Genomic DNA, 1,406 nt, shown 5'->3' on the forward strand with positions numbered 1-1,406 from the left:
CAAGTCTCTTGTAGTTGATGGATGGACGTGGGTGGTTGGCGGGGGCTCTGGGGTCCTTCTAGTTTTCTTTTTTTTCTTTCTTGTCTAACATCTATCGTCCTTATTATCTCTCCTCCTTCTTTCTTACCAAACATTTGTCTTCCTTATCTCTCCTCCTTCTTTCCCATCAAACATCTATCGTTCTTATTATCTCTTCTTCCTCTTTCTTATCTAACATCTATCGTCCTTGTCTCGCCTCCTTCTTTTCTAATTTCTATCCAACATATATCTTCCTTATCTCTCCTCTTTCATTTTTCTTTTCTTGTCCTTGTCTTTCCTCCTTCTTTTTTTCCTTCCAAATATCTATCATCTTTGTCTCTCCACTATTGTTTCTATACAATATATATCGTCTTTATTATCTCTCCCCCTTTCTTATCGAGCATATATCTTCCTTATCTCCCCTTCTTCTTTCCTTCCAAAAATCTATCATCCTTATCTTTCCTTCTTTGCTTTCTATCAAACATCTATTTTTCCTTATTATCTCTCTTCCTTCTTTCTTATCAAGCATCTATCTTCCTTAATTCTCTTCCTTCTTTCTTATCAAACATCTATCGTCTTTGTATCTCCTCCTCCTTTTCTATACAACATATATCGTCCTCATCTCTGCTCCTTCTTTCTTATCCAACACCAATCTTTTTTATCTCTCCCCTTTCCTTTCAAACATCTATCGTTCTTACATTTTCTCCTTTCCTATCAAATCATATATTGTCCTTATCTCTCCTCCTTCTTTCCTACCAAACATCTATCATCCATGTCTCTCCTTCTTCTATCCTATCAAACATCCACCGTCTTTATCTTTCCGTCTCGTTTTCTATCAAACATCTATCGCCCGTATCGTTCCTCCTTTTTTGTTTGTTTGTGTGTTTATTACTCTCTCGTAACACCTCTAATCTTAGGCACGTTTGTTACCTAATTATGTTACAAGTGCCTTAAAACGCTTACTAGATCTAAGCCTCATAAAGCGAGAGAAGGCATTGTGCTGTTTTTGAGGGTTGTTGTACTGTGTTCCTTTCCTTGTGTCTTGTCTGCAGTCAGCTGGGCAGTGGACGAATGATATATGGTCGCTTTGAATTTTAAAGACAAGCGGGCTAACCCAGATTTCGGGGTTTTCCAAAATCTTGACCTACACCAAAAGTGGGCATTGTCCTATTTACAGGGGAAGTTTGGTTTCATTGGTGTGTATACTCGTTTGGTTATACAGAAAACTCTCTTTCTGCGTTTATAGGAAACTGAACGTGGGGCACAAATTCTACCTTCGATTTTGTCAAAACAGTATTTTTCTTGATTGTCCCCTTGTCCTTAAAAGCTACAACATGTTCCAGAAAGACGCTCTCTCTCTCTCTCTCTCTCTCTCTCTCTCTCTCTCT

This window comes from Aplysia californica, unplaced genomic scaffold (assembly GCF_000002075.1).
Source record: "Aplysia californica isolate F4 #8 unplaced genomic scaffold, AplCal3.0 scaffold00916, whole genome shotgun sequence".
Lineage (NCBI taxonomy): Eukaryota > Metazoa > Mollusca > Gastropoda > Aplysiida > Aplysiidae > Aplysia > Aplysia californica.